This window comes from Cavia porcellus, unplaced genomic scaffold (genome assembly GCF_034190915.1).
Source record: "Cavia porcellus strain 051 isolate PalLab524CR breed Dunkin Hartley unplaced genomic scaffold, mCavPor4.1 scaffold_27, whole genome shotgun sequence".
Taxonomy (NCBI): domain Eukaryota; kingdom Metazoa; phylum Chordata; class Mammalia; order Rodentia; family Caviidae; genus Cavia; species Cavia porcellus.
Window position 1 is genome coordinate 6,304,704 of NW_026947510.1, and position 27,145 is coordinate 6,331,848.

Sequence of the window (27,145 nt, forward strand, 5' to 3'; positions counted from 1 at the left end):
CGCCAGAGTGGGAGCAGGAAGCCCCACTGTACTCCTGCAGCTGCCGGATTCCATGGAGGGGCTGGTGAGGAGCTCAGGGTCAGCCCTGGGGATGAAGAGGTGGATTTTAAATGAAGAACTCATGCACTGGGAGAGCTGTCTCCAGGAAAGGACATGTAACCCGGCCCACCAAGTGGCTCGGCAGTGGGCAGTGATTATGGCGCCCCAGTATTGAATGTTGACCTTATAGGAGTATGTAGCAAAACGCCCATGGGAAAGGACCAAAAGCTAACCCCACAACATCCATCCTAGGAAATTAACTACTGATATTGCAAATTGATGAATCAGGAGTGAAAACTGGCATGGAGAGGCCTATTGAATGTGCGGAGGGGATAGGAGTGTAGATCTGAAGCCAGTGGGGGTGCTGGGAGGATGGGCTACACTGCTGGCTTTGAGATATGTTTACTATTTTATATTATGTGTGTGCTTCCTTTGATTAAAATATTTGGTTGGTTGAAATGAAGACTCACTACATTTTAATAAGCAAACACTCTGATAAAAGAAGGAAGGAACATGGCCCCATGGAAACGGGGCCTGGGTCAAGGGTAGCAGACTACTGGTGGGTTTCCTGTCTGCCCTCAAGGCCAAGCCCTCTTTCCTCCTCCCTTACCTCTTTCCACTTCTTTCTCACTCCTGGTTTCTTGAGGCTACAGTGATGATGTGGACCTGTCTGGTGACAGACCACACTCCCATGGCCTGGTGGTATTGGCTTGAGCAGAATGAGCAGCCCCAGAGCAAAACCCTGCCTAGAGGACAATCAGAATCTGGGCCCAGCTTGATTCCAATGTGGCTATCCAAAGGGCTGTTAGGGATAAGGTTGCTGGCTCTGGGAAGCAGTGGTACATTCAACTGCCTACTTCTTAGTGTATTAGTACAGTGCTAGATCACAAGAACTTGTCAAATTAAAAGTGCAAAGGGGGCTTGTTCTTGGGACAAGATAGCTTCTGAACAAAAGTGGGTCTGTGGGGTTTTGAGGCAGCCAGGCCAAAGAAACCAAGGAGACTGAGGCATCTGATGGGCAAGGGGTGATGAGGGCAGGCCAGGTGGGCACACACTAAAGGCAGGCTCCTTGTACCCTTCCCTTACCCCTGTTGGAGCCCTTGGCTGCTCCAGGGAGGCTCTCTGCTGACCTTTTTCCCAGCCCCTCCTGGAGGCTCAATCCAGGCCCAATTCCCATGTCTGAACCTCTCCCCACACCAAGAAGATCCTCTCTTTTAATTTCCCACCAGGGCCACTCCCCTGGAAGTTGGTGCTGCTTAGTGGCTGAAATCACAACAGATGCTTCTGACGAACAGCAGGAAAACTGGTGATTTGCTGAGGTCAAGGGCTGGGTGACGGGATGCTGGCAGCACACTGTGCTCCCAGCTCCTCCCTGCTTCCAGCTTGGGCTGGCTCCAGCTGCTCGCTGAGCCTCCATGAAGCTGCATGAGTTGCAGTGCTGGGCCCCCAGCACAGCCTAGACATGAGTGTCACACTGCGGGAATCTCCAGTGCCCCTGGCTCTGTGGACTTCCTAGGGTGAGGAGGCCTGGCTTAGGAAGTAGTTCTGCCTGCAGGCAGAGAGAGCCCAGTACTGACAAGAATCCCTTGCCTTACGTGGCAGGGTGCCTGAGAAAATGCTAGGCGGCCTGGCCAGAGCTTACCCAAGGCAAAACTGCAAGTTGGTCTGGCTGGCAACCATGCTTCCTATTGTCCATTCCCCCCCACCCTCCCTCTTATTATGTCCCAAGACACATTTGGGGGTTGGGGATGCACCGCCGAACAACATTCCCCGTCTGCAGATTGACCATGCAGTCCCAGTGCTGGCTACATGTGAAGGAAGAAAGTAGTGGAGAAGTGTTCCCTGGAGCTGGGGCAGAGGTCATACAGCCCTGGGAGCCAGGAAAGCAGTGGTGCTTGCCACTCCACATATATTCCCTTCTTTCCTTCCTGTGTGCAGTTCTGGGTAATCAGACCAGAGCATCGTCTGTGCTAGGCAAGCTGCACCCTCAGTCTTCTATGTATATTTCATCTGACTCTTTGTTTTTATTTAAGTGTATGTTCACCTACAATTATGTAAATAGGAGCAGATGTTTTATAACCAGATATTTTGACTTTGTAATGTATCATGGACTTCTTTTCTTGGCAGTAGTATATGATGATCTCTCTTAGTTTTTAAAAATCTGTACAGTATTTTTATTCCTTGGATGTACCCATAATTTAAACATTCCCTTTCCAATGGCGACTAGTTTTTGCTGTTATAAACAGTGCTGTCGTAAAAATCCTTTAATCTACATCTCTGTATCCCTATCTGTTTCCCTATGACAAGATACGCTCATTACCAATGCCGATCCACACCACCAGCTCACCCTCTGGAAAGGTCTCATCGATTCACACGCGCCTGGCAGTGCGCAGGGCATGCACAGCATCCTTTTTAATCTCTGCCAGTCTGATAGGCAAAGTGGATCTCAGGTTTTCTTTGGATTTTTTTTTAATTAATGGTGAGACTGAGAGTCCATCCCTGAGTTTATTGGTCACCCTGTGTGACATAGATTCTGAAAGCTGCAGAACTCAATATGGGAACACAAAAAGCTGCAGCTACTCCAGGGAAGAGGCAGCACCTGTGCAGAGGCAGCACATGTGAGCATCATGGCTCTCTGGAAGTGCTACAGAGGGGTAGCTGATTATGGGATACATTGGAACACAAGGCAGACCAGGGCCAGATCCCAGGGCCCTGAATGTGACATGTGGCAGTGTAGGGCACCATCGATGGACCCCGGGTGTCCATTACATGCAGTTGACTGCCAGCCTACACCATAGTGATGGAGTGCCTGCCACCAAGAGCTCTTCAGGCAGAGCATCTCGCAGCCTTCTTCAGGCTGAGCTCCCTCAAGGTGTCTGCAGGTAGCAGGAATGGGTGTGGTATGGTCACATTCCCATGCAGGCGGCAATGTGGAGGAGTGGGAAGAGGAAGCTGTTAGACCACAGCCTAGATTTTGCTCTCAGCCCCATTGCCTTCGAGCTACCAAGGGTTTGCTTGTGTAGGATAGGGCAGGGTGGCATGCTGCTTCTCTGAACCTGGAGGTCAAGCACGAGCATGCCTACCTACCAGAGCTGTTGTCAGAAGGAGTGCAGCATTGTTGCAGTTCTGTGCCTGCTGCTGACAGGCAACATCTTGATCATCCACCATCGTGTGGGCTCTCACCCTGGCCTCAACTCTTCAAAAAATTTTTTTTCTGTATTTCAGTTTGTGACAGGGTCTCACTGAGTTACCCAGCCTGGTCTCAAAATCTTGATCCTCCTGCCTCAGCCTCCAAAGTAGCTGGGATTACAAGCATGTGCTACCACTCCTGGCTCTGAGATACTTAGGAGTTAATTTCTTCAACAAATCCATTGTTGGTAATAATAATCATGACACCTTTAATTCCTTCCACACTCACTGTTGTCAGACCCCATGTTAAACGTGTATTACAATTGATCTCCAACTCCTTACAGCAGTCTGGAAGAAAGTTCCCTTCGTTATATGCAAGAGCAATTGGAACCTTTCTGATCAGCATCTCAAGCCAAGGCTTGTTAAACCCTTTAAAGCCCCCATGTATTAGGATTATGTTAAAACTTCTAGTTTTTTCTAAGTACTGTCTCCTTGGCTCCAGTAAGCTGTGTTTTGGAGCACGCAGCATTGGTGTATGCTGGCTGCCCATGGGGACAGGTGGTCCAAGGCACTCTCCTTACGTTTCAGACAGGTGTGGCAGCCAGGCTGTCATCATCACCCTCCCACATGCTGCTGCTGCCCCCGATCACACTGCAGATTGTCACCTGCCCTATTGTGACCCTTAGACTGTGGCTTCTACCTCACAGGCCTGTATAATTTATGAAATACTTATTAGCTGTCTGTGCATACGTTGAGCTGTATTTGTGGATATGAAAATAGAACCTTTTAGAAAATTCCTTTTTAAAGCCCCCAAACATTAGGCTTATGTTAAAACCTCTAGGTCTTTCCGGTGCTGTGACATTTCTTGTTTTCATTTGCACAGCTTGGAGAGCAAATATACACTCATGGGTTACAGATTTATTTTCCATTCTCAGTTTTGTGGTTCGTGTCTTAGAATACTTACTTGAATTTGTTACTTTTCTTTATATCAAGCTTTTAAAATAAAACCTCGTTGGTGGAGACTGGTCCAGTGTAGGAGGAAGACCTGAGTCAGAGCCTCAAGGTGACCAGTTCCCAGCCCAGGCTCTAAGGTGGTATGGACTCTGTGAATCATGTTGGGGTGGCAGATAGTGGGTGCTTCTAAGTCACATTTCCTCTCCTGATTGGTAGTACCCTGCAAGAGGGAAATCCTTTCTGGAAGAGTCTTTTACAGCCTTTAATAAACACTCAGCAGGAATCTTTCATGTACTTAATATTGGTAATTTCGGCAATAAAGGAGGAATTATTTTTAATCCAGGTAATAATTTATACTACATATACAATGAAGTATATATTATCTCACAAAATCCAGCAATCTGCCAATATTTTGAAACTGTTCTAAAATTAGAAACTGGAATCCATAGAGTTGACAAACCATGAAGATAATTTATCTGTGTGAAGGAAAAGAGAAACAAAGGTAGATTTGCTATTTTCACTGAGAATTGACGATAGGTATTGGACTGGTTTCAAATTATTTCAGGTAGCAAAGAAGGCCTATGAAAGAGGTGGGTGTGAACATGTTGGTTAGAAAGTTTATCTAGCAGGTTTCCCTCTTTGTTCCTTTTATAAACTCCCTTTTATTCTTTGATTTACTTTTTTTAAAAAATCTTAAACTACAAAAGATGGGGCAGCTGGGAAGCTTAATATATAGGGCCAAGTTGTAATGTCCCACTGTCATTCTGCTTTTTTAAGTAGCAACGTCAGGTACTGATATTATATGAGCTGGTGGTATTTGGGGTTGTGGATCCAGCCCTGGGGACTTATGCCTGGTGCATGTGGTTACCTCTGGGTTCATCTAGTTTTCTTTCCATCCTTTTGTTCCCGTGGGGGCTCGCAGGAGAGAATGCTGGCTTTGCACTCCGTACCTTCCTGCCCTGTCAGTGTGCAGAGTAGAAGAGAACTTCTGTGGGCAGGCTCCTGTGACTTTGAGAGCAGCTAGAGGATTTGCCTGGTATTCCTGGACCTATATGAGGAGGCCATTCCCTAGATCAGTGCAACACCCACCATGCCAGAGAGATTCTCCATCTGGAAGGAGAAGCCAGGAGAGCAGGAGTTGACATGGCCATTGGCCTTTCTAACTGGGCTCAACAGGGGCTTTATTGTAGTTTTGAGTACTCAATACTGTCTCAGAGGGGATGAGCGAGTCAGTGCCATTCCATTGCTGTGACAAAATACTTGAGAAAACAGACTTTTAAAAAGAGGTTTACTTTCTTTTGGCTTATGATTTTAAAAGTTTTAGTCCTTGACCAGCTGGCTCCATTGCTTTTAGGCTTTTGCATGGCAAAAGCATCACAGTGGCAGGGCATGGCAGAAGCAAGCTGCCCACTTCATGGCAGCCAGCAAGCAGAGACGTAAAAGGTGTTGAAGTCATAGTCCTTTGATCAGGTCACTTCTCAAAGCCTATCAGCTTGCAGCTATGCCTGATGTGCTTTCTGGAAGACAGTAGATTCTAGCCATAACATAGGACATGGAAGATCTGCTGGCTCCTTTGAAAAGCTGTTCTTCCATCAGAGAGTAGTGACTTTCAGATTGGGAGAGCACTGATACTTTCTTTTCCTTCCTTGAAATTGCATCCTGGCATAGCACATCTGTTCCTGTTCTCTTCCATTTCACATTGAAGAGAACCCATGGACCTGTTTTGCTAAGATTTTGATAGCTTCACATTGTTCTGAACGCCTGTGAAGAAGCCAGAACCTCAGCAGAGATCAATTTTAAAACCCGTATCTCAAAGTTATGTGACTCACATTTTGAAAAAAATTTTGTGTAAAAATTCTTGATAATGAAGCTGGGGACATGACTAGCATGTCTGAGGCCCTGGATTCCATCTCTAGCACCACAGACAGTAATATTTAAAAAACAAAATTCTTGTTCAGAATGTAATGATTTACGGTGAAGGATTTTCTGTTTCTTTTGGGCAGCAGGGTCATTACCGTGACCATGAACAGACGATACTTTGGAACCCATGTCCTTTGTTGCTGTGCCACTTCCCTCCTTTTGATTGCTCCAAGATGAGAAGCTAAGCAGTCAGACCTTAGGGGGATTCAACAGGAGACATCAGGAAAGAAAACTGAAAAGTGAGGAGTAGCACTGTTTCTTCCAGAATGGGATATCCCAGGAATGAGACCACAGCAGAGTTAGCTTTGAGCCAAGAGGAGGGTAAGTACAAAGAAGCACTTCAGTAATTCTAGCTGGGCATAGTAATGCACACCTGTAATCCCAACACGAGGGAAGTTGAGGCAGGAGGATCACTACAACTAATAATCCAGGCTGCAAGGGCAGCCTGGGCTACATAGCATGACCCTATCTCAAAAAAATAAAAAACAACAAACAAAAATTCTATAAGGCCAGCATCTCAGATGGAAATGACAAAATTTAATACTGGTAGAAGCTGCTGAAGTATACTGATTTCTGTAAAAGCTTGCAATAAGAATACTGTTTAAATACATTTATTAAAATACCTGAATTTAAACAGCATTACCAAAGTTCATTCTGTTTTGCAAATAGAAGTCCCTTTACTAACAAACTCACAGAAAGAGACAAAGCTGCATATCTGCATATCAGCCCTTCCTCTAAGATAGTTGCTCACACAGCTCCATTGGGCTTCCAGACAAGGTGACCCATGGCATTCAGAGCCAAGTCTGGTCAGTCCTGTTCCTGTCCACAATCTAGGAGGGGACCCCACCCTCAGATGCAGTTTTGTAGACACGGTATATTATGATTTGGACCTAAGTGTGTCTGTAAGGATGGTCACCTCTTCTGAAGTCTGTATTTTAATCTCAGTTAAGTAGCTTTTTCTTTTTCTTTTTTTTTTTTTTGTCTTTTTCATTTTTGTTGGTACCAAGGACCAAACTCACAACTGCCTACTTGCAAGGCAGGCGCTTATGCCGCTGAGCTAAATCCCCAGCCCCTTACGTAGCTTTTTCTGCAAATGAATGAGTACCCTCGGCTCATTCTCACATGGAGCCAGCTGTGTCAGTCTGCAAATGACCATCAGACACTGTCCTCATTTTGTAGTCATGAACTATGCACAGCTGGGCTCCCAGAAGGTCTGGGAGATCCTTCAGGAGCAAGTTTTGCAGCGTGCTCTCAGGGGCACAAAAAGCTGTGCTGGTCCTCTTTCCTCCCACAGCCTGCCCACTTCTAAAGCAAGGGAGTTCTTCACATTGGTTAAGAACATGCTGCCCTTATGCTCTAAGCAAAGAAGGGACATAGGATGACTCTCCAAGTTATCTGAGCTCAGCAGCCTTTAAAGTGCACCTGCACAGCACAGGTGCAGTGCCAGGTGCTGGAGTTGCAAAGATGAGTGCCCAGGCCCTGTCCTGCAGTCACCACCTGCAAGAAAGGATGAAAGGGTGCTTGCAGCAGTACTTGACCAGGGCAGCATCAGTTGGAATCCCAAGTCAGCTCTGAGACTGTCCCACATCATCCCTTCTGAATTTGGTCTAGAAGATTGGTGAGAGTTGAATAATTAGCCCTTTAGAAATAAACTTTTCTGGATGCCTGTTATTCAGGCTGTTGAGAAGATGCAGACATAGCCCTTGTCCAGGAGCCATGATCTCACAGGTGACATGAGGGAGGTAAAGGATCTGACTGAGGCCTGTGAGGGCATGGAGATGTGGAAATGGGGGCCTTCCTCCCCAGCATGTCATGGGAGATGCCAGGCTTGGGTGCCACACAGGGACATGTAGAAGCAAGAATGTGGAGCGGGCAGCATGTTGCACCATGTGAAGAGATGAGGGTGTAGGGAGCAAAAGGTAGCAGTGAATATGCAAGTGTGCCAGGCATGGGTGGGGCTGCAGGCAGCTGAGGTGGGCTAGCTCTTGAGCAAGAAGGGCTGTGCTGAACGCCAGATTAGGCAATGAGTTAGGCACTCTCTGTGGCAGTGACTAAGTACTTGAGATGCTCAGCTTATAAGGAGAGGTTTCCTTTGACTCATGGGTTCTGAAAGTTCAGTCATGGTGGCTTGGCCCTGTTGCTTGGGCACAGTGCATCGTGGTGAAAGCACAGAGTGGAATAAGCCTGCTCACCTCATGGCAGCTGGAAGCAGAGAAAAAGTAGGGACCAGGTCCCCATGTCTCCCTCAAGGGCCTTCCACTAAGCCCCATCTCCTGAGCACCCCCTCCCCCTTTCTTCCACTTCCCAAAAGCACTATTGTCCTTTGGGGACTATTCAAGATCTAGACTGTGGCAGGCAATGAGAGGGCAGCGAGAGGCCTTAGCATGCTGGATGACCTGGGACAAGGTTATCATCAGGGAAGTCACAGTGGGAAGAAAGGTGCCAGACAAGAACTAGGGTGACAGTCACACTCAGAGTCTCACCCTGCCCACAGTATCTGTTGTCCTTTCATTATTTACTCTTTGGCTTTACTAGCAGTGAAATAACAGGTTGTTACTCAGAGCTGGTCTAGGACTTATCCTGGCTTCCAACAGCAAAGTGTCACAATACCCTCTATCAGGAATCCCAGATTTGGGATCTGTGCTGTGAGTTTGAGCTTTGCATATATTTGTGGCCTGTATGATGTGATTCAGTGTGGTAAAATGCAGATGTATCCACCTTAGGCTGAGAGGAGAAGCCTAGTAATGCCACTTGATTGACTATAAGTTCCAGAAACTTTTCACTCTTTCTGAGCATTTTTGTTTCAATCTGTAGTACAGGGCAGTTAATGATTCCTACTGTATAGCATGGCTACAAGGATTAATGACCCAGCATGTAATAGGTACTTAATAAATGAGAACTTGTCTTGTTATCATGGAATTTCTTGGCTCCCTGAATTGAGTGGTATTATTTTTGTCAGCCATTGGATATGCTAGAGATGTCCTTGTATTGATTGGGGGTTTGTAGGATATCTAGGTCGGCTCCCATAGATGAGGGTCCAGCTCACTGCTACCATCCCTTGAGAAGAGAGGGCCCTGGATATGGTCCTAGTGCTGGGGCTGGGTTGGGTCCTGCTACCCAGATCTGACTCTTGGCCTCTCATCTCCAGTGACCATAGCTCCCCAGGAAGACAGTCAGCAAGCCCACCTAGTCAGAGCATCCTGCTGCTTCGGAATAGACTACAAGTTGCCAACTCAATGAGACTCTTAGTATTCCATTGTACTTTCTCTGCTGATAGGAAGGCACTGGTTATTTTCAGGGTTGCAAAGCCTCTCTGTAGCTTGGAGGTTCCTGCAGGCTTGTTCTCTCCGGGTACACAAGCATGCCACTCAGCTGGAGTGAAAGATCTGGCATCTTCTGCCCAAGGAAAGGTGACCTCAAGGAGGGAGCTATGAGCAGAGATGGCTGAGAGGAAGACAGGATCAGAGGTGCGGGTGGCCCACTCTTCTACTTCTTCTAGAGAAAAGGCTTCTGAGGTTATACCTGCTCTCACTGCAGGTCTTTGGATCTATGGCTGCTGCATCTAATCCTAGTTGATAAAGAGCCCCTGAAACATTCACTTATCTGACCTTTGAGCTTAGGCACATTAAGAATTCTCCTTCCGTTGCCCCTAATTGTGCTTATCCATTTACTCATTCCTCGTTCAGCAGACACCCCAAGTTATTCTTCTGGGCATGGCACTGTGCTGAGGACTACACTCCAGTTAACATCACCGAAGTCAGTGTGGCCTATGGGGCCTGGGAAGCTGCACTGGGCTGGTGGTATAAGACTTCCATAGACCCCAGAGAGGTGGAAGGCAGCACACAGGCAGGGCGATTCCCCAGGCCCTGGGGCTGAGGAGTAGGTGCAGCCTCCATCTGGGGTATGCTGGGTGCGGGTGGAGGCATGGGACTTGCTGTACCTCCATAGGAATATGCTGAGACTCAGTGCTCATTCTCTAGGGAGTGCTCACCTCTCTCTTGGCTTTAGCTCCTAACCTGTTCACCAGCAGGAGGAAGCTGGAAAGGGTCATGTGGACTGCACACTCAAGTCAGCACTGCTGAGGCAGCATTGGTATGAGTCATTCAGCCTGCCCAGCTGCACCTTGGGACAGTGATGCCCTCTTCTAGTGAGGAAATGTGAAGAAAGGGGAAGTGGAAAGCATTCATCCCTGGTGTGCACCTAGCTTGTGCTGGCTTCCCACCTCAGGGCAGGGCTGCCCTTGCATGCCCTGGTTTGGTCCTTTGAGTGTGTCCTGGGCCTCAGCAGGCTCTGTGAGTTGTATATCCAATCCCGGGATCTAGTATCTGTGGGATCTTACATTCTGGGAGGGAAGCGGGCATGTCAGCCCCAGCACAAGGCTCCAGGTCTCCTCCGTTCAGGCGTGGAGGTTCCTGGCTCCACCACTGGCCAGGAGAGGATTGGGTAGGAAAGCAGCACCTTGGAGTGTGTCGCAGTGGACTTCAGAAGCCCAGAGGAGCCGAGGAGCTCTGTGCTGTCAGCAGAGGCACTTTGAAAAAGGTACCTCGGAGCAGACTGTAAAGAAGACTGAGGAATCAGCCTTCTGAAGACCCATAAAGTAGGTATAGTGGGCAGGAGATGGGTATGGGAAAGGAGGGCCTGGGACAGGAAGCTGAGCCCACAGAGGTATGTGAACCTGGGCCAGCTGGGCACAGAAAGTACTCAGGGCCTCGGCATTCTCCGGGCTCTGAAAGGTCACTGTGCTGGTGATGAGCATGCCAATAAGAAGAGGCCAAATGAAGAGAAGACCTAAGTGCTGTCCTTGACACTTTGCAGACAACGAGGTCCTAAAGGCTCCAGTGCTATGCTCTGGGTCCAGAGGGATGACCTGCTCTAGGCCTCGGCAGTTCAGGAACCCGTCACCACAGAACCTGTGCTCCTCAGAACTCTGGGGCCATCACTGTGGCCCTGCTGCTATTGTATGGCTGTCCTGCTCCTCCTCAGCCCTTACCATGGTGATTGCTCACTGGAGCACCCTGTGCCTATCACCCCTGCCTCTCACATGGGGGATGCACAGCACAGTCCCTGCTGTCTGGTCAGCATTACCCTAGCATACAGAGCCCTTGCAGCAGGATGTCCCCAACTCTACCACTGTGTGTCTTTCTTTCTCTCTGCCTCCATCCTGTAGGCTCTGTAAGCTGAGGACTTTACCAATGTCAAGAATATCATTTATATGAAGAAGCTCGTTACCACGGCAACCTTAGCAGTCGGTTTGGTATGTGGTCTGCAGGATCCATCCAGGTCTACAGAAAGTGCTAGTAGGAGAGGGCAGTCCAGGAGGCTGGGCCCTACTACTGAATTTGCTGTTTGCCAGTCCTGTGGTGGGGGAACCAACCAGGGGCCAGAATGGCAGCCCCAGGGCACAGTTGGCCAGCCCCCTGACATTGGTGACAGGCTGTCTGTCTCGGTTCTCAGCTTAACACACTGCCACTGTTTTCCTGCAGCCTGTCCAGCTTGTGTGAAAAACCAGTCAGAGGGACTTTACATTGACTCAGAGGCCTCCAGCCTCTTGTTGGGGCTTCCCTGGCACATGTATCAGCTGTTCAGGAAGTGTGTGACTTTTGGGGGCCTGGAGAGAAGCCACATTGTCAGCAGGGGAACCCAGGACTTATCTGAATTTTGGAGAAGTAATAATTAGTTAAAGCAGGGCTGGAGGCACAGCCACATCCTAGGCACAATCAGCCCTCAGCAGAGGGCAAAGCCTAGAGTTAGCTCTGGCTCCCCACACTGATGTGGTGGCCTCGCTGGTCTAGGTGACAAAGGCACACCTTGTCCCTTGGTGGAGTTCAGAACAGGGTTGCAGCTTCCCACCTAAAAGCGGTATGTTGGTGAGGAAGGGATAGTGCCAGTGCAGCCCCGAGGCTCCTTGAAGGTAAGCACAGGACCAAGGTTCTGGGTCCGATGCCCCACTCTGCACTGAGCAGAAGCACCCAACTTCTGGGGCATGGTCAAGGGAGTTGTCCCTCTGCCAGCAGCTCTGAACCTACCTGGGATCTTCGATACACCCTCTTCTCCAGGCCTCCAGACTACATGGGCTTGTGGGAAATATCACATCTTTCGGTGCTGAGTTTTCAGACTGCTAAGCAGTGATTCTCACTTTCCTTTAATCCTTACCCATCTCAGGACACTGGTCTTTTTCACAGGTCAGTTTCTGCTGTGGCTGGAGTTCCCAGGGGGACAGAAAGGAGTGGTGGCAAAGGAATAGAGCAGAGCTCCCACCGTGGCTCTAGATTGCCCAGTGGAGGAGGAGATTAAGTACTCCGTAGGACGTGAGAGTGGGACTGTGATTCAGCCAGGGGGCAGGAGGTAGGAGTAGCTTTATTTAGCAGCTGCTTGGTACCATGCAGACTCTGTGTCCTAGGAGTAACAGTTGTCCAGACAGTGGCCATGCTCCAGGGCACAGCTCTCTTGTAGGAGACAGACACTAAACAGGTGTTGGTGGAGGGTGAAACCACCCAGGATTTTAGTCAGAAAGTGCCTGGGGCTTGTGTCAGCTGGGGCAGATATCAGAAGATGAAACTGAAAGTCAGACAGGAAAAGTAGCAGTCATAGAAGTGCCTCAAGGGTAGATAGATCTGGGGCAGAACTTTGGTAAGGTCTCTGGGAGGATGTCTGATTTTAGTTTGAGAGATCTCTGAGCAGAAGGGGGCACTAACATGATGGGCAAAGCCCAGAGGACATGGTCCCATGGGTGGACCTCACAGGGTACAGGAAGCAGTTTGCATATGAAAGGGCAGAAGTGACTGGGATGCTTGAGGTAGATATGATTTGCGCTTTGGAAAAGGCTGTCCTTAGCTGCTCCTGAGCTTCCTCCACAGCCTGTGCAGCAGCAGCAGCCCTGGCCTTTAATCTCCCTCAGGGTGCTCACAGCTTATAATGTGTCCATCTCTTGGCCTGGCTCTGACTGGAAGAACCTTTCCCATGTTTGGTATCCTCCAGACTCTATACAGGGTCCGGGTTCTGCCCTCGGGAGGCACTGTGTCTCCTAGGCAGCGTATGAGGCAGGATTTGCGCTGTCTCCCTGAGTAAGCCCGTTTCTCTGGGCTCCAGTTCCTTATTCTCATTTCCACATGACACAGAATTGGTTCCTCTGAGACTTGAGGCCCAGAATGGGCCCAGGCTCTCCACCGCCGTGCAGGGTCTCTGCCTTGCCCCCAACACTTCTGTCTTCCCTCACAGCTGTCTCAGATGAAAGTACTGCTGATTGGGAGTGATTTTTCCCTTTCTCAAATAGCTCTTCTTTCCTGAAAGTCACTTCAGCTGATTCATTTTTAATTGAGTGATCTCTAAGCTCTGAATGGAGCAGTATATAATCATCTGGGTTCCTGGGTACAGGAGGTTTCTTGCCTCTACTCTGTCATTGAGGTGTCTCGCAGCCCTGAGTAACTCATTCGTATTCTCCACCTTGTCTCTGTCACCCTGTGGGGACGGCCACGCTGCTTCCTATGCTCTGGCCTACCTTGAATGAGGTCAAGGCAGACATCAAGCATGCCTAATAGTTCCCATTTCTTGCTCAGGAATTGCTATGAAAGCGATTAATCCAATAGTCCCAGTTCTTTATTATTATTGCAAAAATCCAATGATGCTGACACATTGGTGCCAGGGCTGCAAATTGAGAGGGACTGTCGGAGGCGGGGGTCTGCCTGTGGAAGGACCATGAAGCCAGAAGATCTCCCTTGGCATAGTCCTGAACTCTTGAGGGAGGGGGCAGAAAGCCTGGCATGGCGGTGCCCAGTCCTTATGGTGGTGTGAAGATATGGTGACTCTCCAAGGACTTGCCTCTGGCCTTTGAAAAGTTGCCCCAGAAAAGGTACCTTCAAACTGTGGGCGGTGTGGCCAACTCCGGGGGCATTCAGATAGACCTGTGTGCCCTGAGTGCAGAGGGGACAGTGACTGGGCAGAGGAGCGGGCAGCTGGCCTGTGGGGCAGGACTTCATAGGCCAGGCCTGTGCTGTCAGATGCCCGGCTGCATTGTGGTAGGAGCTGTAAGCAGGTTCCAAGGGCCCTGCCCACAGCAGCTTGGGAAGTTGTTAAGGCTGCTGTGCATGGTTGTTACTTGATTATGTCCTTGTGGTTTACTCCCTTTTGCGATTGTCCTTTTCTTCTGACTGAGAAATAGACGTGTCCACGATACCTTAGATATTTCCCCTGCAATGCCCAGCACACTCCTCTCCACAGGTCCTCTCTTCTAGTACCATGAAGGCTCCTAGGAGAAAAGAGGCTCCCTGCAGGTACTGGCCACTCCTCTGCATATGCCAGGCAGCCATCAGAGAGAAAAGCTCTCTCATCAAGCAGCTGCTATGCCCTTTGGGGCTACTGGAGGCTCAGAAGCAGCACATGTCTTTAATGACCAAGAGTGGACATTAGACTAGAGAAAACAGGACAGGTGTTGTGTAAAGAATAGAGAAATGGCCTTGATGTCAGGAAGAGGAGGAGAAGAGGAGGCAAGGAGAGGGCTTTCCATGTCTTCTCTCAGCTCAGCCATGTCTGCCTGCCGGCACTGCTGTGGTGGAAAGCAGGCTGTGGGCATCCAATGCCAGGAGCAGCAGACAGGTGACTGGGTAGTGTTGGCTGCATTTGGGAGATCTGGAGGGGTCTTCTTAGGCCAGTGGCAGGCAAGAGTTTTTTCTTTTGATGTTCCTTAAGTTGCATATGGCAGGGTCACACAGGCGTGGAATGAGCGACCTCATATTGTCCTCAGCATGAGCAGTGGCAGGTAGGAACCTAGATGCTGCTGGGATGCCTGCAACAGTGGGGCTTTGCTTGTATTTATTTTCTTCATTTAAAAAGTCATTTATGCACATGGTAAAGCACTGAAGTCAGTGTAAAATGGTTTCCTGACAACCCCTATCTCACTGCCAGAAAGTAGCCACTGTTCCTGCTTCCTTGCGTATACTTTCCAAAAATTTTAATGCATACTCAAGCTTACACTTTACCCAAAAGGAATCATGCTATATTGTCCTGCAGTGTGCTTTTTTTGTCTTTAATAATGTATCTTGCAGTCCTTTCTCTGTCAGTATATATAAACCTTTCTCATTCTTGTTATTGGTTGCATAGCTAAAATCATAGATTCTTCAGGCTGGAAAGAACTTTCAAATCGATGTGATCTAATTGCCTCATTTTGCTGGAACCCAGAAGGGTGAGGTGACTTGCCAGAGGGCACAATGAGGGGGCAGACAGAAAGGGTTCCTCTGAGAGCTGTTGAGTAGGAAGAGCTTTGTGAGGGCTGAGTATTGGGATGACAGATAGGAATGACCATTACAGGCCGACTGCGTTTCAACAGCAGCAGCATCTGCATCCATCATCCTGGGCTGTGTGTGGCGGGGGAGGAGGAAGGGCTGGAAAGGCAGTGGTGGCCCTCTGTACATGCCGAAGGCCAGTTCACAAGATATTGGAGTTGAAATGTCACTTGGGCCGTAGTAATATGTGTCCTCACGTTGCAGCAAGAGGCCCCTGTCTTGATCGGCAGAGCAAGGCATCCATTACTTGGAGAGCAGGTGTTCTATAGACACTAGACTCTTGGCGCATCCTTTGTCATTTTTGTGAGGCACTGAAGCAGAGTACAGTGGCAAGAGGATGTGATTTCTCTGGCTCTAGACTTGTTGCTTGGCTGTATCTGATGCTCATCCCCTCTAGCATCCTACCATAAATGAGGCTTGATAGGTGGGAGGGTGAACAAAAGTTGTTAGAAGCACTGCAGAGCTGCAGTTGTGTACACCATACGATTACCTCATTGAAGATGGAGCCTCTGGTTCCCGAGGCTTGTAAGAACTGGGATGTTTGTATGCTACTGAGCCTCCCAGTCGGGAGGACCACTGAGATCACCAAGTGCCCGTGTCCCATCTGGGTACTTGTGTCCCCCCAGGGCATGTGCCCCCAGGATATGTGCCCCCCACTCTGGGTTGCCCACTTACTCACCGGGGTGAGGATACAAAGCCATAGACTGGAAAGGGCACCTCTTCCTGGAACATCAATTTTACATGAGGCTTTGAGGGGAGAAATGCTATTTTTATATTAAAGCAAACACTGATATTATGGAATAGCATGGAAAGTTCAAGTTATATTTCAAGATAAAAGAGGCAATTTCAAAGCAATTTTATCCTTCTTTGCCTTAGGCAACTTCAGGCTCCACCCCCTGGAGCCTGAAGGGTCTCTCTCCTCTGCTCTTGGGGACTGTATTGAAAAGTGTGTTATATGGGGGAGTTTTCTCTAGAAATTCAAGTTTACCTTCAGGGCGTTCTCAGCCCCGAACCACAGGGCAGCTCTGTGCCAGGCTTTCTGCTCCCCTCTGCGCTCCTGAGTCAGCTCTCTGTGGCCTGGTCTCCGACACTCCGCTCATGTTTTCTCTAACCTTAGAGATTTTTGGCCCTGGTTTGACCACTGTGTTGACTGCCTCTGTGTTACTTCCATTGCCACTTGTTTATTTCCCAAAAGAGATCAGACTGGTCCTAGTCAACTTCTCACACCCATCACAGAACACTGTCTAAGCTGTCCAAGGATAGATCAGCTAGAATGAGGAATTGCCTCCCAGATGTGGTCCCTTAGAAGAGGTGTGGGCTGGTGTGTGGGGCTTCTACCCAACCAGAGTGTGGCGAAGGGGAGGCAGAGACCTTGATAGAGAACAGCTGCAGGGCGGTCGAGGTGAGCAGCACCTCCCCAACCAGTCCTCTCACTCCATGCAGCTTCTCTCCCTGCCTCTGGCATTCCCAGACTTTCCTTGTTTGCAGGCTACAGTCTGAACAAGCACTAGTTGTTGCTGTGGCTCAGGGTACCATAGTAGAGTCTTTAGAAGCTGTCTGCATTGATCCCTGAACAGGCTGTCACGGAGGATCCCAAGCAGCCCAAGGGAAGAGGCAAGGAGGAAAGCAGCAGCATTTTGGGGGCTGGTTGCTGGGGAGAGAAACCGGTGAGGTCACCCCAGTCACACACTGTGTTTCCCGAGGCCTTGATGACCAGTTAGGACCTACATCTATTCACCCAGGCTGGTTGTAGTTCAGGAGCCATTAATCCTCTTTGTATCTCTAAGTGCTGTGACCATGGAAAAGCTTCTCTTCACAAGGATGTCTTGTTATCAGTAGATAACAACTCAGGAGAGATTTTTCTTCTTTTGGATTAATATGATGTCAATGCTGTGGGTCAGTGTGCTGGAGTCGAGTGTTACTCTTTTAACTAGGACGTCATTTACAGTGGAAAGCTGCTCTCTTGTCTCATCTTACCTGGTTCCTCAATGACTTTTCACTGAAAACTTTGCCTCCTGTCTGGTGGAGAATGGGGCAGAAGTTCATGGCATGGGGAGTCAGACAGATCTGGGTTTACCTCTCCCCACTGCTGCTCACTGCTCCTGAGACTGAGCACAGGTTTCTTATCTTGAAAATGATGAAGTTCTAGACCTATCTGCCTGACAGGACTTAATGTGACCCCTGGCAGTTAGCACTAAGGACCTCTGGCTGGCTGGCCTGGCCTTTTGTCATTGTGTCACCTCCAGCCTTAAGCAAGACATGCCATATGCTCTTCCCTTCCCCACCGGCAGCCACCTCACATCTGAGGCTCAGCTGGAAAAGCCCAAAAGCCTTTCTGGTGCAGACTGGCCTGGTTTTCTACTGAGTGGGATTGTGGCCCCATAGGAGTCTCCTTGGTGTCAGTTTCTGTAGAAGAGGCAGCACAGAATCTGCCCAGTGAGGACTCCTTATGGTTTGAAGGACTTTCTCTGCAGCACTGTGCTGTGTGAGTTTTGTGTGTGACTCTGGCAGAATTTCCACAGGCCTGGGCACTTCCGGTGAGACCCCTCAGGTACCTAGGCTGGTCCTGGGCAACCTCCCACTGTCAGCCCAGTTTACACTCTTGCACTGTCCTTTAGAAGTCAGACTGGGAATGAAGTTCTTCAAGCTCTTCCCGTTTGTTGTATTTTGTTGCTTGCTTGTCTCTTCTGAGTTTTTCTCTTCATCTCACATGGAAGTTACCAATTAACAGATGTGGTTGCTTTTGTATGGAGCACTTTGGAAGTGCTGGGCACTGTGCTGGGCATGCAAGCCCTGACTGATCCTCATGCACCACCTGAGAGGAATGGTGGAGCAGGGCTGCAGAGCTGGATTTTCTTCCTCCGAGCAGTGGTTTTGGCATAAAGTGTACAGTGTAAGTCAGCTGCTGTCCTGTCACCTGCTCCATGGTTTTCTCACTGCTCCCACCTTGTGCTTTATTGCCACCCTTTGAACTATCTGTATTTGTACAATGCCTGTCTGATACTTCTGGAAGTTCCCATTGCTCAGGGTCTCCTCTCCTGAACAGAGACAAGTTCTTAATCATGTGTTTAAAATGATTCTCAGTTGATATATTTGTGTTGTTGTGAACAGAAAACGTCTATGCATTCATGTTAGCCATGATCACATTCATTCTTCAAAGGTAAAGCTGGGAAGGACAACCTTGTAACATATGGCAGACATGGCAGAGGCCTGGAGCCCAGAGCACATGCCTCAGACTTCGAGAGTGTGCTTTGTGAATGGGCCTGAGGGCCCCAGGACCACAGCCCATGGGTGGGGGGAGCTCTCTTGCCACTTTCCACCGTGATCACCAGGGCTGGCTGGCTTCTTGGCATTTACCTCCACCCCAGCAGCCCATATGGAAGAGGGCAGGATAATTTCACAGTGAGAACGACCATTCTGCAGGACTTGCATAGGCGTTCATTCTCCTTTCTGCCAACCTTTGGACTGCAACCTGACTCTGGTAACAGTCATTCCTGATGATGTTGCCATGTTCACTGAAGACAGCTCAAGCTCCCAGTGAACATGTACTTTTCAGGCTGGTGTCCCTTGGATGTGTGTAATATGAGACCCTCAGGTGTGGTGGCTGCTCACCCAGACCCTGGGACAGGGGCCCTTCCCCAGAGAGGCATGCTGGCTGTTGTGGGAACTCTTTCTGCTGTGCCCCAGCATGGAACTCCTCTCTGGACTCCATAGCCACTTCTCCTTTTATAGGAGGCTGTTTGCATTGTGGTCCCTTTTGTAAAACTAGGCCTCCTAAGTGAGAGTGCTGGATTGCAAGTGAAAACACAATGCTCAGAAAGAGAAGCACACACTGGCTCACACATTGGGACCAGTCTGGCCTGAGGTGCTCCCTGCTTAGGTCTTCTGAGCTGGATCAGTTGTCTTTTCAGCTCTGCTTCCTCCAGGTGGGCTGTGTTTCCAAGTCCCTAGTATTGCTCTAAGCAGCACCGGAAGACTGATCCTACTTTCTCAGGATAGAACCAAAGTGCTATCATGGGTTTCTTGGGCCTGATTGCCCTCATTGCATATGGCCTTTGTGATCAAGGGGAGAGGTATGCACCTCCCGGCTCAGCCTCAGTCTCCAGCAGCATCACCTGATTCCTGGGCCCGGTAGGGAGGGTGCTGATGCTTGAAGGAGAGTCAGGAGGTGATGGTGACAAAAGCAGTCTGTTTGCTATCCCAACTGACTGCCTGATTGCAAGCACAACACAAAGTTAATTGTGTTGTCAAAGTTACAGAGCGGTTCAGCCACTCTGTGTGCAGAAACAAGGCTGATGCATCTCTCTATTTTAGGGGTGAACCATAAGATGACTGTCTCTTGAGTGCAGCATGTTGCTTAATATAAGCTTTGCCTCCTGATGGCATCATGGATCTCACAGGTATAGGTAGGCAGGGTCTGACTTGTGAGCCAAAAAGGATTGGAGCACCAGAAGCCATGTGAACTGTGGGCAGCAGCACACATGCCGCATTGTGTGTAACCTCAGCAAGGAGAGGCAGTGCACCAAGGAAACCCCCAGCCCATGGTAGTGTTGCTGACTAGAGACAAACTCATGGGCATCTGAAGACAGAGGGCAGGCAGCTCAATCCTGATTTATTCTCTCAGTCTTTATTAGTCCATGTTTGCAGTGTAATATTTTAGAGTTCCTTGTATAGACTGGATATTAGCTCTCTGTCTGAGGAATACATAGGTGGCAAAATTTTGTTTCTTTAGGTTGTCTCTTCACCCTGTTGGCTGTTTCCTTTGCTGTACAGAAAGCTTTTTAATATGATATAATCCCGTTTGTTGATTCTTGGTACTGCTTCTTATGTTCTTTGGGTTCTGTTTGGAAAATCCTTACCTATGCTTATGTGTTTAAGTTTTACTTATTTTATCTTTCAGCAGAGTGTTTCTATTTTAACATTTAGATCTTTGATCCACTTTGATTTTAGTTTGCTACATGGTGAGAGATATGGGTGTAGTTCTGTGAGCAGTGCTGGAAGCATTTAGATTTGGATTGCATTAACTCTGTGTAGCAGTTTTGGAACTATGGCCATTTTGACCATATTGATTCTGCCTTTCCAGGAATAGGCAATGCTTTTCCATTTTCTGGTGTCCTTGTCTATGTCCTTTTCCAGGGTACTGTAGTTATCATTGTAAGGTCTTTCACTTCCTCATTTAGGTCAATTCTTAAGTGTTTACTTTTTCTTGATGCTATTGTGAATGATATTGTTTTCCTAATTTCTTCTTTCCTAGTTTGGCAGTGAATCCACCAAGACTCATGCTTTTCTTAGTTGGTAAGTTTTTTTATTAGTACTTTAGTTTTGTTGGACTATTCTGAGTTTTTTTTATATATATTCTTGGTTCAGTTTTGGTAATTGATATGTATCTAGGAATCTATTGATTTATTTTGAATTCTCCAATTTATTGGCATACAAGTTCATGAAGTAATCTAGGTTTTAGCAGATTATTGTTGTAATTTCCCCTTTTTCATTTCTAATTGTACTGATGTGTCTTTTTTTTTGTACCAGATATTGAACTCATGACATCGTGCTTGCCAAACAGGCACTTATGCTACTGAGCTAAATCCCTGGCGAGTCTTTTCTTTTTTGTAAGATTAATTAAAGGTTTATCTGTTTTGTTTAGTCTATCAAAGAATCAGCTCTTTGATTATTGCATTGTTTTTTAGTCTGTGTTTCACTGACTTCTGTTTTGATCTTATAATTTTCCTCTTTTACTAGTTTTAGATTTGGATTTTTCTTGTTTTTCTAGGACCTTGGGGCATTATTTTGTTATTTATTTGGGCTCACTCTTTTTCTGATATTCTCATTCACCGCTATAAATTTCCATCTTAGGACTGCTTCATTGTGTCCATTAAGTTTTGGTATGCTATCTTGGCCCTATTATGCAATTCAACAACTACCTTATCTATCTTATTTCTTCTGTGATCCACTGATTATTCAAGAGTGTATTGTTTAATTTCTGTGTGTTTACCTTATTTCTGTGGTTTCTCTGCCATTGGTTTCTAGTTTTATTATGCTATGATCTGATAATATGCACAGGGCAGTTTTCATTCTTTTGCATTTATTTAAGCATGCTTTATAGGCTAATGCGTGGTTTAATTTGGAGAAAGTTCCCTGTGCTGCTAAGAAGAATGTGTATTCTCTTGTTGCATGAAACACTCTGTAGGTTTCTATTAAATCCATTTGTTTGAGATTTAGTTCAACTTTGATATTTCTTTGCTGATTTTTGTCTATTTGATCTGTTTATGATAGTGGGTTATTGAAGTTTCCCAATACAATTATATTGATGTTGATTTGATTTTTTATGTTTAATTTTTGTTTTATGAAGTTCTCCATTGTTCAGTGCATGTATGCTTATAATTGTTATGTCTTTCTGACATTCTTTCAATTGTTTCCTTAATCAATATATACTGATCTTTGCCTCTTTAGATCAGTTTTGGCTTGAAGTCCATTTTGTATGAAAATAGGTTTACTACTGCTTATTTTGAAGTTGCTGTTGCATGGAATATTGTTTTTCATCCTTTGTTTTCTAGTCTATGAATTCCTTTTTGGGTTAAATACGTTTGTTTTATATGACTTACCATTACATTTTGTAGCTTGATTCATACTTCCAGTCTGTGTCATTTGATCTGACCATTCACATTGAGAGTTATTACTAGGAGGTACTGACTTATTCCTGTAATTTTCCTGTTATGGATTCCCTTTCTTTTCCTTTTACTTAACTGCTTACCTTACCTGTGTATTCATTCTACTGGGCCCTTTTTTGGCATCGTTTGCTTCATTGTGTCTTTCTTGGATATCTTTGAGAATTTTTTGGAGTATTGGTTTGGTAGTCATGAATTTCTTTATTTTATTTTATTTAAATATTTTATTTCTCCATCAATGTTGAAAGACAGTTTTGCAGCATACATTAGTCTAAATTGGAAATTGTTTTCTTTTAAGACTTGAGACACTTTATGCCAAGCTCTTTGGCCTTCAAGGAATGTGTTGGAAAGTCTGCTGTTATTTTAGTGGCTTTCCTGTGTAACTGATTTATTACTTTTTCTCTTAACAGCTTTTCAGATTCTGTTCTTGTGTTGGACTTCTGAGATTTTGATTATGATATGGTGTGGAGAGTTTCATTTCTGATGGGGTTCTGTGTACCTCATTTAATCTGTATGTTGTTTTTTCCTCTATATTCAGAAAGTTTTCTGCTATTATTTCTGCAAATACATTTTTATGCCATTTTATGCCATTTGATTTTTCATTAATTCCAGTTAATCTTATTCTTTATGTCATCTACCAGCTGTTGGATCCATTTTTCATATCTTTCATCTTGTTTTTAAGGTAGTTGTCAGTACTTGGTCATCACCAACAGCCTTGTGTTCCAGTTCTGACACTATCCTGACATTGACATCCTGCCCATACTTTCAATAGAATTTGAGTTTCCATTTGGCACCTTTTCATGGACTTTTAATTCTTTTGTGTACTGGACATTCATGTTTTGTATCATTTTGTTTAGGTCAGCTAAGTTTTTATTAGTGTTTTTTGTAGACTTATGATTACTTTATTAGGTCCATTATCTGGTTAGTTATATCTTCTTTAAACTCAGCAAACATCTGTTTTATTATCTCCTCTTTTATCCTTCCAATAATTCACCTGTATGGCTTTTCATTTCTTCCCTGTTAGTGCTTTATGGATCAACTTTGGAGGAGCTAAGAATTTTTAGAGGTATTTTGTTGCCTTGTCTTCTCATGTTTCTCTTTTCTTTTTTCTTGTGTTGGATGGATTATAGTGGAAGATTTTCTTGCTAATATAGAGAGTTCTTTAGTTTAGTGTCTATTTTTTAGTGATATACTATGGACACGCTAACTATAGGCCTTTACTTCTGTTCTAGAATACCACCACCTCCATTTGTGTGTGGGGGAATTTGGCGCAGTATCCTGTTCTTGGGGAATGGAACATGGTATTGTTAGTGACACCAAGATAATCCAGGTATTGGAATGTACAAGAAAACCAACTGATAGCAATAACTATGTCACTCATCCATCTTGACTATAGTAATAAAATCAGCAACAGTAATAGCATCAAAGACAAGCTGAATATTGACATACCCTATGAGTCACTAATATACCCCCTTAGCCATAGAAAAGAAATTTATAATTATAGTGTAAACATTAGAGAAACCAAATACTCATGTTGGAACTTGGGGACCAACCAAGAAATCAACTAACTAGTGTTTCTGGTAAGCTGCACAAGGCGCACATCCAGGGAGAGAAAAGTCCGAGAGGGCCTCTTGTAAGCCTACTAGCACACTGGCTAAGAATCAAACATGGTCCATAAACCTCTCCCTCCAGCCCCTCCCCAAGCAACTGGATAGTTCTGAGGACAGGGCTGAGTAGATAGCAACTACGGTACATAAAGCAACTAAATGCTTGTATTGTTTGGTTGATTCTGCAGGCCTGGGGCCAGAACTCTGAGCATCTCGTGGGAAGATGATAGTATACAATATAGCAAATATAGGGGATTCCTTTCTATCTTGTCTTTGAAGTCAAATATTGTTTTCACTGTTTTGTTTTGTTCTGATTAATGGTTTTGCTTTATTCAGTGTTCTGTTTTGATTGGTTTTATTGTGTTTTGGTTTTGGCTTGATTTTGTTATATCTGATGGAATGGACAACTATTGTGAAGATAACATGATACACTGGGGTAACTATTATTGTTTTCCTGGTATCCTGTTTTGAAGTTCTGTACCAACTCTGCTACATTGTTTTGATTGGCTTTGTTCTGTCTTGTTATGTTGGATTTTACTATCTTTAAAATACAAACTTTAAAAAAATTTTTAAAAAGAGAGACAAACCAAATACTGACCTATAGTAAATATCTACTGAATGGAACAACTTTACCTCCACTAACACAACAACATTATTCAACACTGACATCATAGAGTTAACTATCTAAAGATTCATAAACATTGGTTATACAGCTAGTGAAAAGGGGGCTGAGGAACTGGAAGATGAGAAAAACAAAGTTTGAAATAATTATCAATGAAAAATGAAAAGGGGAAGAAGAAAGTGAGATACAGGATCTGATTGAGGATTAAAGGAAACTAATAGTATAAATAACAGTAAGAGAAAAGAACAAATGTAAGACAAAACAGCAAAACAAAGAAAAAAGAAAAATAAAAAAGGAAAAGAGGAGAAAAGAAAAAAGAAAAAAAAAAAGAGGACAGTCCAAACCCCTCCCCAACAAATGAAAGAAAAAAATTGAGTCTATTAAAATATTCCTTTATTTTATTTTATTTATTTATTTTAATTTTATTTAAGGAGAAAAAGAAAAAAAAGCAGAAGAAGGGTACAAGTTATACAGAATTTCAGATAAAAAAATAAACAGTAGGAAATCACTAGTTAATGGATTACATATTGTCATCTTAGAAATATTTGTTCAAGTTACCAAATTAAAGCTTATAAAGTGGACATTCAAACAGTGAGACCAAACAGTTCTGTTCAATGATCCAACAAAATTCGGTAATATCATTGTCTATCTTATACACTTAAATATACATGCAGTTATATCATTTAAAGCACTTTCTTTTCCTCTCTGTTGTACAATAACTATTACACATTTGGGGTTTTATTGTTCTCACAGTTCTTATTACTTTTTTTGGAAGAGAGTAAAACCAAATGTGGCATAACAGAACAGAGTCGGTCAAATCAAAAGGGTGGACATAATAGATAATGTAAAAACAATAATACAAGGTGATCAACAATGGTTACCATAATGCCTCCCGCTATCTCTAATAGAATTGCCTATATCATCAGTTATAATAAAATTGAACAAAACGGTAAAGAACAGAAACCAATAAAGCCAAAACATTGGAGACATTACAGGTCTTCAAAAGTAGATAACAGTCAACCAGAATGGGCGTCATAATGAATCCCACTATCTTCACAGCTGTTGCCTATACTTTCGAACCTGGTACTATCAAGCAAAACAGAATAGAGGAACATCAGTCAAAACAGGATGGTGAGAGCAATACAGGGCTTCAAATCAAGTTAATAGTAAATCAAAGTGGGTTACTATAATATATCCTGCTATTTTTAATTTATTTTTCCCTTAATTAAAAGGATAAAAATTAAAAAGTAAATAATAAAATGGAGATTGAGATAAAAGAGGGCATAACAACAAAACAGCGCAGAAAAAAACATAACCATTTAAGCAAAATAGTGTTTTACCACAAGATAATCCTGACATAAAAGTAGTTACTGTATTGTCTCTTTCCTTGAAATCTTTGAGTATAACTTTGTATACTGTAGCATCAAATATATCAAAACAATGTAAAACCATTCAAGAGAATGACAGTATTACAGGGTATTTAGAATCAACTAACAGAAAATGAACAGTGGTTTCTGTATAATCTCCTTGTCTATAAAAGTTTTTGTTTATATTATCACATATAATAAAATCCAATAAGATACAACATGCTAAGGCCAATGGAGACAGAAGAGCAAAAGCTTGATGAGACTTCAAAACAAGATGATAACTAAATCAGCATTACCTATTATGACGTCGTTTTCTCCAAAATAGCTGTTCCTATCATCCAGTCTTCTCTGCCTCATTTCTGTTGAGCTCTTTTTCTGTCATTAGTTGTCAGTTTGTCTTCTTCATTTTGTTTTCTGCTTCATTCATTGTGGCCTCTCTGCCACTATTTCTGGATTCTTCGTATTTTTCTTTTTTAGAATATCCTGCAGTATTCTCTGTAGAGTTGAATTGGTAGTTGCATATTCCCCTAGTTCCTCTTTATCCTGGAAGCACCTTGTTTTTCCATCGGTTTCCAGGGATAGTTGTGCAGGATATATCAATCTTGGCTGGAGGTTATTATCTTTCAAAGCTTGAATTATTTCCCCCCACACTCTTCGTGATTTGATGGTTTGTGCCGAGAAGTCTGCTGTAATTCTGATGGGTGTTCCCTTGTAAGTGATCTGTTTCTTGTCTCTGACGGCTTTTAATATTCTGTTCTTATATTGGATTTCTGGTATTTTGATTATTATATGTCTGGATGTAGCTCTGTTTGGGTTGTAGATGGCTGGGGTCCTCAGTGCTTCATACATCTGAGTATCTTTACCTTTTGCTAAATTAGGAAAATTCTCCTGGATTATTTCTGTGAGTAGCTTTTGTAGTTCATTTGTTTGTGTCCCTACTTCTTCTTTTATGTTCTTAATTCTTAAGTTATAGATCCTCTTAGCATCTTCTAGTCTTTGTATTATTGCTGTTTGTTTCTTTGTTATTTTTAAGAAGTTTTTCATTTCATGCTCCCATATTACAAATCTGGCCTCCAGTTCAGATAATCTATCCTTAGTTTCTTTCAAGCTGTTATGCCAGTTTTTGATGGAGTTTTTAGTTTCCTGGTAATCTCTTTGAACCTGCTTCACGTATTCTATGCTTTCTCAATTTTCTCCACCAAACAATTCTCCCCTCTTTTTCTGTTCTTCCATTCCACCATCTGTTTTTTCTTGGGTGTGCTTAGCATTTCTCTAACTTTTCTGCTTATTTCTAGCTTCAGGTCATTAATAACTTCATTCCTGAACTCGTCTGTGAGGCTCTGGAGATAGCGCTTTATGTCTATTGGTGCGGTGTCCGCTATTGCCTGTTTCTCAGGATTGGGGGCCGAGGGGCCTTTCTTGTTGCTCCCTCTTCCCATATTCTTTGTTCCTTATATATGCAAGTGTATATAGGAGGCCCAGCTTCCTTCCCTGTTGGCCACAGTCTGATTGAATTGCGCTGGCTAGGTGTTCCCGCCCACTGTATCACACCAGGGAGTTATGG

General features: G+C 45.0%; 1 protein-coding gene across 10 annotated transcripts in view; it reads left to right on the forward strand.

The window, feature by feature from the left end:
* Chchd6 (coiled-coil-helix-coiled-coil-helix domain containing 6) overlaps nucleotides 1-27,145 on the forward strand; it is a 235,369-nt gene that overhangs the window by 153,741 nt on the left and 54,483 nt on the right. The window lies entirely within an intron of this gene.